The sequence below is a fragment of the Pteropus vampyrus genome, unplaced genomic scaffold (assembly GCF_000151845.1).
Source record: "Pteropus vampyrus isolate Shadow unplaced genomic scaffold, Pvam_2.0 Scaffold219, whole genome shotgun sequence".
In the NCBI taxonomy this organism is placed as follows: domain Eukaryota; kingdom Metazoa; phylum Chordata; class Mammalia; order Chiroptera; family Pteropodidae; genus Pteropus; species Pteropus vampyrus.
Window position 1 is genome coordinate 161,680 of NW_011889000.1, and position 12,848 is coordinate 174,527.

Sequence of the window (12,848 nt, forward strand, 5' to 3'; positions counted from 1 at the left end):
CACTGTTGGTGGGATTGCAAATTGGTACAGCCACTACGGAAAAGTCTGGAGGTTTCTCAAAAAATTAAAAACAGATATACCTTTTGACCCAGCAATTGCATTTCTAAATGAATGGATATGCCTTTCCTTAAAAAGAAAGAAAAAAATAGATAGACAGACAGACTTAGGCCAAAGAATTTTCCCTTTATATCCACCTCTTAGTAACCTCAGCATTAAATTTAAGACTCAATCACAATGACTATCTCATTCCAGATGTTTATAACATCAATTCACTTTCCCTTATCTGGCTTGTGCTGTTTTTTTGTTTTGTTTTGTTCGTATTTTGTTTTTCTAGGTTCCTTTCCTTCCCATTTTTGAAAATACCCTTACACTTCTTTGAAAATAGATAAATTTTAAAACATTTAAAATAAAATGTACTTGATTTTACATATTTATCAAACAGAAGCACTGATTCCTTTGTTCCTTTTACACAATAGTTATCTTAACTGCAAACTTAATTCCAAATATTAAAAAAAAACCCTATTAAACTAAGTATTTCAACATAATTTTAAGATAAAAAAGGACAATTTAAGCCATTTAACTATAACTATTTTTTGTTAGCCCACATTGCCAAGACTTGTAAAATCATAAAAACTAAATTTCTAAGGTTAATAAAGGTAAATTGGTTAAAACAGATTATTCTTCTAACACACAAGAAAAAGATGTAAACCCAAAACATGCTTGATTAAATAGATGCTAAAAGTAGACAGAGACATAGTAAAAGCATATGAAATTATAGACGGTAATTTTTATGAAAGAGACTGAATAGGCCATTTGTTTCAGGCATAAACATTTATATCCTCTCTAGAAGATATATAATAAAGATCTGGAAAAGACATAATAAAAGTGCCAGCATTCTAGATTTAATTCAATTTTAGTTTTTAAATTAACCAGAGCCATTTGACTCATTGCTTATCTGTAATGGTCACAAACAACTGTACAGCTGAATCAGGAACACAAATCAGGACATTTTCTCATGGATAGCAATAGCTTCTAAAAAAGTAATATGTAAGAAGGTTGAAAATAAAAAATAGTTTCTGGATTAACTATCTGTGGATTCCATTTATGCATACAATGTTAGCTTGAATAATTAAGGCCTAACTGTATAATAATCTTCTAGATGAGCTCTTTTTAGGTTCCAGAGAAAGCATTAAGACACTACATGCATGAATTGCACCACACGCATTAACCCAGCTCAGAATTGCATGAATGTACGAAGTGGCTGTGGCCAACTTCTGATTATCTCCATATGGGTGACCCATGTAACCCATAGGCCATTTCTTACCCCTGGTCCCAAATGACTTCAACACTAAAGATTCTGGTCCAGCAGGAAAGAATAAAAAGAATAAAAAGCTGCAAAGGAAACCATTCCGACTGTGAGATCTAGACTTGGACATGACTACCTATGGATGTGATTACCAGAGGATCTTACTGAAAGAAAAATATAGGAAAACAAGAAAATAAAGATGACTAAGAAGCACATTCATAAATCATTCTTTGTTCTTACCTCAAAAAACAAGCTGTTTGCCTAGTTAACTGGCCAGTTAAGGACCAACTGTGGTAGATGCAAATGACGCCCTGCCAGATCACACCTTTACAGGCTGGTGCACCCACACCCCAGCTGCTAATAGCCACAGCCTCTTCTCTGAGGAAAGGCCTACAGCAGACAGGAGCCACAGCCATACCTGGAAGGTTACATTCCACCATTCCCTACCACACCCCCACCCAGGCAGCCTGCAGCCAAGGACTCACAAGGGTACAAAAGGCTTGCCTCCACACTCTTGCTCCAAAACTTCCCTTAGATTCAGGCTGAATCTAGACCCCAGCTTAGAGCGCATGCTGCTCAAGCTCGTCTCCCGCCCTTGCTGCTTCCCCCGCTCTCTCTAGGAATATTCCTGCAATGAATCGCGTGTGCCCAAACCCCTGTCCAGGCTGTGCTTCTAGCAAACGTGAACTCAGATAGCGTCAGTAACACACTGAACCGTATTTACACCAGGGAGATAATGTCAACCCAAATCTTCACATGGAATCATCTTTTGATTACAGCATAAAATATCACAAACATTAACCTCTCCGATTTCCATAAACATTGTGGGCTTGCACTGAAGCATAGAGTAGAGTGGGTATATACAGATGCAAAATTATAAACTTTTTTGAATGACAATTTTGACATTTTAATGAATGTATTCCTTTAAAAGTCTTATTTTAATAGGGATACTTTCCAAACACCTAAGAGAATAAAATGACAAATGATGACTAAGTCATCACACCTTTTTTTCATGACTCAACCAAAGATCTCACCCCGCTATCATATCACCATAAAGTAGCTGTGTCTTTGTTGCCTAGTGCAATGTCTAGCACCCTCTAGTGGCAAATTACCCCAGAGAACTAAAATTACATCTTATTTAATAAATAAAATGTGTTCCTGAAAAGTCCACAATAAAGAAAAAATTTTTAAAAATCTGTCCTGTCAGGGACAATTTCGATAGAGTCCGAGACTAATCAGTAAAGAACTACCAGCGTCAACATTTAGCGGACAGCACTTACGGCTGGAGTGAGCAACCCAAAGACAGACTCTCTACTAGATGAGTATTTCCACAGAACAACTTGCAAGGTCTGTTGTTGATTATATGACACCCCTCCCCCCCCAAAAAAGCACATAAGGAAAAGTAACCTTATGAGGGCACCAGGGACTCAGGTAGGCACAAATGGTTGCTGCTCATTAGACATTACTGGAGGCAAGGCATTCTGAGTATCTATGTTCTGCCAGCACTCATTCCAAGGTCTCATAAACCCAGAAATAGTTCTTCATTAAATGAATAACGGATCCATATTATTCAATTTGCAAGTCTGTATGTAATGTTATCTCTTTTTTTAATGCTCACTACGCTATCCCTAGCACCCAAAACAGTACTTTCCTCTTAGTAAATAAATACATGTGAATAAATGAATTCCAAGAGCAATGGGAATGGACTAAAGGGTTTTGAGAAGCGACATGATCAAACGTGCACCTAAGATCGCTCTAGTTGTCGTGTGGAGACGGGTTAGGAGAGATCAGCATGAAACTTGGAAGACGTTTGGTGGGTGTATTTCCCCACTGCTGGGCATATTTTAGGCTTTACGATAAAATGTTTGTTAAGAGATGACATTCATTAGCTCTTCTAGAAGTTGGGCTTCTTTCCCTTACATCAATATAAATAGCTAAAATTTATATAGCGTTTACTATGAGTCAGGCAATCTGAATGTTTTATTACTCATTTTATGTACATTTTAGCATAAGATTGTTGAACTAAAATACAAAGAGGTTATTAATCTAAAATGTTTGAATAGTTAAGAGACAACAAAGAAATACATTTTCATTTGACGTGTTATTTTTAAGGTAATACACAAATCAACTTCCTGGAAATGTTAATAAAATTTCAACATCTCATTTATGAAATATTTTTGTTACATTTTTATTAGGACTATAACTTCAGTTGAAATTACTCCCAGATATGCTAACAGAGTGAGTGACTATATGAAATAACTAATAATCTATCCTTATGAGTAAGTCCTAAATAATTTTGTTTTTCTAATTTAGGGTACAACTTTACAGTGGAGTTCCCTGTTCAATAAATAACCTCAACTGATCATTATCTGGCAATTAACAATTCATATCCATATCTCGATCTTATAACAACACTGTGATATAGGTATTATTAATGTATGCCAATAGGGACTTGGGCTCACAGAGTCTGACATCTACCCAAAGAATGCAAGAGGGCGGTGATAACGTCAAGGTTCAAACCTGAGACTTCGAAGTCATCCTCCGTATCCACGTATTTCACAACTACGAATGCACCAGAATTGGAAGAGAAAATCAACTCAACTGTACCCTTTACAGTTACATGGCAAATTTTATCTTTTTTGTCATAATGTCAAAAGGTCTCCAAAGTATACAGCATGTATAATGAATAAAGAAAACTCAAAGAGAATACTAAAGTCTTTTAGACGACACCTTCATGCTCCATTTCAGTAAGCTTCAGAATTACTAATAATGCACACAACGGGTACGTTCAAAGACTTCCTTCTACACTTGGACAGATGTCTCAAAGAAAGCAAAATGCTCCAAAGGAAGGCAGCAGAAAAGGTAAGGAGAGAAATAAAAACAGGACCATTATTCCCACGAAGAATCTAAAATTTCATCATGAAACAAAATAATTCTAAAAGATGAACCAAAGATATTTCCTGGACCTGGGAGAGTATCAATCTCAAGAATACTGCAAGAGACAAGAGCATGAATTATATACTTGTCAGACTATTATTATACTTCATATTGTTATGGATGCGGGGAGGGAACAGGCAACAGGGTTGGAGAAACATACAGAGATGATCTGAAGAGCTTACAGCCTAGAAGAAAAAGCAGATACGAGGAAAATTCAGAGAACCACTCTGTGCTGTGTTCTCTACAAAAGAGCTTCAGTGCCTCCATCAGAGAATGAAGCAATTTCGGCAGGATATGGACGGCCAGAAAAGAGGAGGAACACCAGGATGGGAGAACAAGACAAGGCAGGGCCTCGGAGGGTGGGAAAGTGCAACGAATCGTAGGGGCGTCAGAGAAAATTAACTAGACTAGAAAGTAGGTGGACTCTCAGGGTAACTAGAGAAAATCAAGAGAGAAAACAGAGCTCTAAGCCTGAAAGCAAAAAAAGAATTTGAACTTGAGTAATTAACTGAGAAAAAAAGGCACTCTTAAGTTCTGAAACGGAATAGAGCAATCATGTTTTCATGAGGCTGCATATTACTTACAACGTAATATGCATAAAATGCATATTATGGAAACAAGAGTTTGCACAAAGGCAGACCAGTTAAGAAAACCCTAACGACATGCACGTATAAGGTACTATGAGTGATGGCACTAGGAAGAGAAAAAGTAAACCCAAGGGTCATTTTGAAGGAAAAATTATAGTATTTTATAAGAAACTAGAAATAAAAAGGTCAAAATAGGAAGAATCGAAACTTATTTCCAAGTCTCTAGCTTAGAAAACGGATCAACAAATTAGTGATTAACCAAAAGAAACAAGAGAGCTGAAAAGAGAAATTAAGCAATACTCTGAATAAGAGAACTTTTTTTCATGAATATTACATGCACTTAAGCATCACATCAAAAAGTAAACCTTTCATGTTCCAAAATTCCACAGTCTTCAGATACGGGATGAATACCATTTCTTCTAGTTTAAAATATATAGAAATTAATTTAACAGAAGAGTTTCCAGTTTCAACAAGCAAAAAAACCTGACATGACACAGAGACATCTGATAAGACTTTTCTATTATTCTAATAGTGCTGAAAAAAATTACCTTAAAAAGGTAATGAACCAAAAGATCAGTGGTAAAATTTTTGAATAAAAATTGAGATTTTAATATATTCATAATAAAAGTTTCCACCTACTCCGTTTAGTCATCAAAACTGTGATTTTAAATACAGAAATACCTACAGTGACGTTTCTTAGTTATTCCATCTTCTTATAAGCAAGTGTACTGTCAGGTGACAAAAAGGAAAAGCAGTGTCCATGGCTAACAATAGACCAATTACAGAACAGCAAAGCAGCCTGAAATGGAAATACAGAAGTAAAACACTGCTGGTGAACTCTTTCCTCGCCTTGGCATAATTATCGTAAAGACCTGTGATCGAACCATTCAAAAAGCTGAGGTAAATAATAAGACAAAGTATTAAACATGTTGAAAGGAAATACACACGAGGTTTGGTTTTATAAATTTGATATTAAAATTTTACATGTGTAAAACTGGCCTATAAATTTCCTTCCTCATACTCTTTTTGTGCGTTTTCGGAATTAAGGCTACAGTACTAGCCTCATACAATGAATTGGAGGAAACAATCCCACCTTTTCTATTCTCTGCAGGAGCTTGTGAAAGATTAAAATTACCTGTGCCATTCACGTTTGGCAGCACAATTCCTAAAACTGCATCAAGTATTTTCCTACTAGGAAGATTTTTACTTAATGCCCGATTTCTTTAACAGTTATAGGACTATTCAGGTTTTCTATTCGTTTTTCAGTGTGGTAATTTACACATTCAAGACTCGTGTGTATGTTAAAGTTGGAAAAACACCACCTCAGAACACTCCCTCTTATGACCTCCCACATGATAAGCTTTTTCTGTCCAATATTTCAGTTTTCTTCTAACCTCACAATTTCAATGTTAAAATCATTTCAACAACAATGATTTTATACAGACAATATTGTTTAGATTTTCTCTGCTTACCAATCCTTTCTGCATCTCAGAAACTTTCCTGAGATCGTTTTTCTTTTCCCTACATCTTTTAGAAATTCTTTTAGAGAAAACCTAGTGGTGGAAAACACACTCAGTTTTTGTATGTGTGAAAACATCTATTTTGCTCTCATTCCTGGAATAGAGTTTTGCTGAGTATACAATTCCAAATTACAGTTATTTTCTCTGGGCATTTTGCAGACACTTAGTCTTCCACTCTCCTACGGCTTTTATGGTCGCAGTGAAAAGTTTTTTCAAATCCGTCTGGTCGCCTTGTAGCATGCCTTATCCTTAATATTACTATAAAATCTCTCTTTAATTTTAAAACCATATGAACATGTATATCATATTTCATATCTAATAATTCCAAGTCTCTGTGGGTCTAATTCTGCTATTTATTCTTTCTACTTCTTTCACTCATGGTGCCTTGCTTCTCGATAGTAAGACTATGTCTGTAAAACTTCCTCTGATACTTCTTGAAGGTCTGGATAAACGTTTATTTTGCCAAAGAGGATATACATTTGCTTTTGCAGGACACCTGAGAACTACCAAGTCAGTACAGTACTACTGTAAACTAAATTCTTACGTGATTTTTGTTCTTTGGGATCACACAAGTGTGTACAAATTCAAGCTGCAAATCTGCATGATGCCTGGCTTATGTTGTGGATGCTCAGGGAAGGCTCTTATTTAATTTTTTATTCCCTTTACCCAGAGCCAGTGTAGAGGCAGAAAAGTTTCCTCTCCATTTCCCTTTACAGGCTGGATTTTTTTCGCATTCAGTCTTTTACTGAGAAGTAGCCTTCTCTACCTCTCGAGAGCCTTAGATGTTGCCTCTCATACCAAGCATGAAAATGATAAACCCAAAGAACAGTTCACTGTTAGGTTTCCCCAGCATAACCTTGGCCTTCAGGAAGCTTATTTACTTCTCTAGAGTCCTGCTCTTTTCTTTTTTGAATCCAAGGATTATCCTTATTCTTGACAGCTGATCTATATAATTAAGTAGACTTTTTATTTAAGTGTTTTATCCAGCACTTTAGGAGTTTAAATGAGGGGGACTGCCAAGATATGTAATCTGTCATCTTATCAGAAAGAGAAAATAAACTGCCTCTTTATTTCTACTTATGTATTTGAATACACTACCAAATATAAAACTGACAGATCAAGGAACAGAATTAGTTTCATGGCTTTTTTTTTTTTCGTACTACAAAATACAGTGATGAAAATTAATTAATACTACATTTAAATAGTGTGCTTGAGAAGATCTGTAGATTCTATGTCTATTTTGCTACAAAGAAGTTACCTATTAATACTGAATAAAAGTTATGGGGCTTTTATCACATCTGAAATAAAACATGACCCTAGTTTGAATTTTTATAACTTATTTTCTAAAAGAATAGTTACAAATCTTTTTTTAAAATAAAATCAGTAATAATTGGGTTAATCAAAGCAGAGATACAATATGTAACTAGTTTCATTTAATCAATTGTGCTAATGTTTTTACTCAGTTTTTGCTTTTGGTAAAAAAGCATAAAAGCTGACATTTCTAAAACTTCAGTACGAAAAAGAATGTAGATTCTAATCTTTAGAATATAGGCCAAGACACTACAAAACATCTCAGGGAATACAGATTATAACTTAAATTTAAGCATGTAACATTCTTCTGTCACAGATTTCTTACTGTCTCGCCAATTGCTATACCTCACCTATAGCAAGAAGGAAGATAAGAAAATCATTCTTATACCAAGGATCACTTAAAACTGGAATAAACTGAAGAGGAAAGTTATATAACCTTGCACTCAAAGTATTTAAGTGTGCATGACTTCATGTAAAACACCAGAAAATGTAAATGAGCGAACCTGAATGATTTAATCATTCAATGAGGACTTGAAGCATTAATGAATTTCATTCTTAAAAACTAACCTTGGCTATTTCACATCTAGTAGGACGATTATAACAAAAAGTAAAAAAAGTAGTTAATAATAAGTGTTGGCAAAGAATGGAGTTATCAGAATCCTCATACGATGCTGGTGGGAATGTATGCTGTCATATATAAAATGATGCCATCACTTTGGAAAATAGTCTGGTAGTTCCTCAAGAAATTAAATATAGAATTATCATTTGAAACAGCAATTCACCGCTAAGTATATGCCAAAGAGAAACTAAAACATATATTCGCACAAAAACTTGCATAAAAATGTTCATAGCAGCATTATTCATAACTGCCAAAAGATGAAAACAACCCAAATGTCCATCAACTGATTAATGGATAAACAAAATGTGTTGTATCCATACAATGAAATATTATTCGGCCAGAAAAAGCAAAGTAGTACTGATTCATGCTACAACAAGCTTAAACCTAAAAAACGTTGTACTAAGTGAAAGAAACCATACACAAAAGACCACGGATTATGTGATTCAACTTATATGAAATGTCCAGAAAGGACATTTAAATACAGAAAGTAGGTCAGTGGTTCTTTAGGGCTTGGAGGTTGATGAGCTTGGGAAGTAATAAGTAAAAGGTTCATAGTTTCTTTCTGAGGTAAGAAAAATGTTCTAAAATTGGTTGTGGTGATGGTTCCATAACTCTGTGAATACACTAGAATCACTGATTTGTACACTTCAAACGGGTGAACTGTATAGTGTGTGAATTATATTGCAATAGAGCTATTAAAATATAAAACATGCAGATAAAACAGATTCTGTGGCTATCCTATAAACTGCCTTGAAAAGGCTTCTGACAAGGTGGCACAGACACTATTTCTAAGGGAACCGAGTCATCACAGGACTGTGACCCTCTTTCCCCTTTGAGTAGATACTATCTTTGAAGTAAGAAACAAAAGTAGGGATAAAAGGATTATTTTGATATTTTAAAACCATGATTTCTTAGTGTCCAAGTTGACAATCACATTATACTCTTCCTGACAATAAAATGTTTAGTTGATGAGAATAAACCAAAGGGCTTAACACTGGCAGCTGTAAACTCTGGCTCTACCCGATATGCTAAATTACTCAGGGAAATTATGAAGACTTTGTATGGCAAGGCTCTAGGCATAAAGGCTCACTATCAAATGACCTGAAGACAAATTACATTTGTGAACTTGAACATATGCCTGTGCACGAGCAGCGAGGGCAGTGCTGGGATTGACTGTGGAAGCGAAGAATAAAAAGGATTTTTCTCCAGCTAGAAAGAAGGCCTGACACTCGGCGGGGGGTATGAGAGATACTCGCATAGGGACAGCAGCGGTCCATCCTGGCAGGGCTGGGAGTCTCGGAAGGTATATGGGCCCCTGAGAGTGTGAGCTAAATCTGAGTGGGGAAGAAAACTGGTCTGTCCTCTGAGGTTCTCTCTCCCCTTCCAGGGCAAGAAACAACAGGCCTGCTGAGGATGGAAAAAGAGTTAAAGTCCTGCTTTTCAATGCTACCTGAAGGAAGGAAAAAGAAGACATTCCAGAAACAGAGCTGAAGAGACAAGGTCACTCCCGACAAGATCAGCTATGTGACTGGCGGGCCCAGTGCAAAATCAAAGTGTGGGGGGCCTTGTTCATGAACTACTTAGCATTCCAGAACAGTGAAGGCAGAGCATTAAACCAAACATGGGGCTCTTCTAAGTGGGGGGATCTTGGACACCTGTGAGGCCTGACCCTTGAGTAGTAAGAACAGAAGGCACAGAAAAATATAAAACTGGAAAATCAAGATCATCTAATCCCCCACCATCCAGGGACAGCCACTGTTATCATTTTGGTGTCTATCCCAGAGACTTTTCTATATACATATACACTTGCAGATGTTGACTCATACTGTTTTTTATATTATGGAAATAATATATTGCACATTCTCTTCTGTGGCCTTTTTAAAATTGAATACATTAAGGAGTGCTTTCAAAACTGTTAGTAAATACAGATCATCTCAATCCTATTGTACAGATCAATCCTATTGTACAGATTACAGAACATATAGATCCATGTTCCATTTAACCAAATTCGTATTGTTAGCCTTCTGAAGGGTCTTGAGTTAATCATTATTAAAAATGATGATCACTGAAAATCAATAAAATTGAGGACTGAATGAGTCAATCAGTATAAAGCACTTGGCAATTAAGTTTTCTATAAATGTTAGTGATTTTTTTAATATTGCCTCCTATATAAACACTGTACTAATTTACATTTCCAACAGCAGAATAAAAGAGGTTGACTCTTCTAAATCCTTGCTAATCCTTTCAAATTTTGCCTTTTGCATTTCTTCTATGAATTATTTATTCATATTCTTTGTCAATTCGCTTATTGGATTCCTTATGCTTTTAAAATTTTAGCTGATTTCTAAATTTGGGGATACCAATCCTCTGTCATATAAATAACAAGTACTTTCTTTTCAAAAAAAAAAAAAAAAAGAAAGAAAGGAAAGAAAAGAAAAAGAATAATTAATTTAAGACTTACCTCCAGTTCCTAGGACTTTGAGGAGCTCAAAATTTTCAATCCCCACCTTCTCTGCATGTCCTGTTAAATTTGCTAAAAAAACAAAAAACAAAAAAAAAACAAAGAGGAAAAAGAAATAAATAAGGGGATCAGCAATAGGAGGGGACCTCATGGGGGCTTTCGAGATACCAGCAATGTTTTATTTCCTGACTTGGATGGCTGAGCCAGTGTTCACTTTATAAGTACTTGTTAAACTGTACAGTTATGTTCTGTATAATTTTCTGTATGCTGTACATTACGACAAAACTGTTTCAGAATTCTGTAAGTATATATTATTTGTACCAAGGTTGACATAAAAATAAAGTATTAATAGACTCTCTTAGCCAATGCAATCTGAAAATATACACAAATTCTAATATGTAGATAGATATGCACTGGAAAGAAAACTGGACAGATTTAGAAGATTTATTCACGTATTCAACAAATATACATTAAGTGTCTACTAAATGCCAACACCAGGTCCTAGACTGAGTTCTATTCCCATTTCTGTCACTAAGCACCTGAACATGATTTAGCCAGCATTCGTCAATTGGCAACCTTGTGTCTCAGTTCTTTGATCTCTCAAATGAACGAGTTGGTCTCAATAAACTCTAAGATCTTGGCCAGCTCTAAAATTCTAGAATTATGTTTAAAAATATAAATTCTTCAAAAACATGTTCTTTCCTAAATAAACAAAATAAAAATATCCTCTAAATGAGTATTTGCCAAAGTATATTCCATTGAATTAAGTACGGTCCTATCGCATGAGATGTCAGCGGGTGTTAGGTTTAGGGGAAAGGTGCTTTCAAGTTAAATAAGCTGGAAAATTGTTGGCTTAAACAAAGTTAAACAGATTTCTATATTGCTGAACTTCAGAGATCCCATACCATGAAAATACGCATGTGACTCTTTAAGACTGAGATACCTATTAATACCATGTGAACCAGCATTCCACAGGTGTGGTTAAGGCAGGCTTGGTCCAAATCCTAGGTCTACCACTTTAAAGCTGTGTGACCTTGAACAAATTACTTTTCTGTGTCTCAGGTCTCTCTAGTATAAAATGGGGAAGATAAAAATACCTACCCTCAAAGCGTATCGATATCTGCATTTTACTTTAAAATTCATTTAAAAAAATAAGTTGGGTAATGGATTAATATAAGTATGAATATATATGCGACAAAGCATTACAACAAAATGTTAATTACAGAATCTATATTGTGAGTACAAGTGTGTTCGACATACACTTCTTTAAAATTCTCTGTATATTTGAGAATGTCCATAATGGCAGAAAATAATACCTACCTAATAGAGTTGTGATGAAGATTAAATAAGTTAAATTTACACAGTACTTGCTGTGCCAGTAAGTGTTATTATAAAGGTTTATAAATAAATTAATGTTTTGAGACCATAACTTCAAGAAAATTAGACCCAACTAAGAACTTCTAGAATTAAAAATTTCAGGGGATAAATAGATCATCTTTCCAAAGTTTAACTAAATGAATTAAGAAAATTTTTTAATTGTGGTCAAAAACACATAACATAAAATTTACCATCTTAACCATTTTTAAGTGTACATTATGGTGGTGTTAACGTTATAACACTGTCTGAAATAGATCTCTACAACCTTTTCATTTTGTAAAACAAACTCTATGTCCATTGAACAACAACTCTTTTCCTTCCCCCCCAAGCCCCTGAGAAATAGCATCTTCTTTTTATTTCTAAGAATTTGACTGTTAATGCTTAATTTTATAGTGGAAACAAATCAGTGTACAAGGCCCATGCCTCCAGTTCACAGTGACATCAATACAGACCTAAAATGAATAACAAAAACACAGGTAGTATCTTAGTCAACACACAATAGCATAACCTCCTGTAGTACGTCAAGCACATTGTTAGAAGCCCAGCTCAACAGAAACCACCACTTTTGAAATACTGATTTGGCTCTATTCTAATTGAATGTTAAATTCTGTTGTTTTATTACGCAAAAATTTTTTAAAGTATAAGATGTTACTAAAGAGTCGTATGTTGAAAATGTTAAACATTATTACTCCTGCTTCTATTAAGAGTCATCTTTTACTTACCGTTGATA

The 12,848-nt window shown here is 35.1% G+C and overlaps 1 protein-coding gene across 2 annotated transcripts in view; it reads right to left on the bottom strand.

Annotated features, from left to right (window-relative positions):
* RPS6KA5 (ribosomal protein S6 kinase A5) overlaps positions 1–12,848 on the bottom strand; it is a 154,025-nt gene that overhangs the window by 96,146 nt on the left and 45,031 nt on the right. Inside the window, exon 2 of one of the 2 annotated variants that reach the window (XM_011373178.2) lies at positions 10,742–10,813. The exons of the other annotated variant lie outside the window; for it this stretch is intronic. The gene's annotated coding sequence lies outside the window, so the exon portion shown is untranslated. The remainder of the gene's footprint in view (positions 1–10,741; positions 10,814–12,848) is intronic. 2 annotated transcript variants of the gene reach the window in all.